This window comes from Meriones unguiculatus, chromosome 5 (assembly GCF_030254825.1).
Source record: "Meriones unguiculatus strain TT.TT164.6M chromosome 5, Bangor_MerUng_6.1, whole genome shotgun sequence".
NCBI lineage: Eukaryota > Metazoa > Chordata > Mammalia > Rodentia > Muridae > Meriones > Meriones unguiculatus.
Genome location: NC_083353.1, coordinates 118,073,760 through 118,074,325, shown reverse-complemented (window position 1 = coordinate 118,074,325; position 566 = coordinate 118,073,760).

Genomic DNA, 566 nt, shown 5'->3' with positions numbered 1-566 from the left:
TTGCCTTTATCTGCATTTCAGCAGATCCCTGAAATATAAGTATTGAATATTATTCAAATAGCCAAATCTAGATAATCTATGAGTAAAATTGTTCTAAAATTAGCACACATGTGCTGAGTGTGGTGGCTTGAATTTGTAATATAAGGACTTATGAGACAGAGCCAAGCATATATCTGTGATCTGAGTCCATCCTGGTCTACACAGTGATAACTGAGGCTAGCCAGAGCTATTGAGTGAGACCCTGTTGTAAAATAAACACTTCCTCCAAGTAATAACAGCAACTTTCATCAAAGCAGTATTTTTCTTAAAGAATCAGTGATAAGTATGGAACATTTTCAAATTCTAAAGCATTCATCAGTTTCATATATTTTATTTAAAGTTCACTTCATTTCTTGACATAACCTCCTACTTTGTAATTCTGTTTCTCTGCCAAACAGAAAGCTATGTGCTGAGAGGTGACTTGCTAAGGACTGATAAGGAGTGATTGAGGAATCACCTGACTGGGCTGGGTTGGTAAAGTGCATAGTAGGAAGCACATAGAGAACACAAGGCTTTTCTCCCTCTCC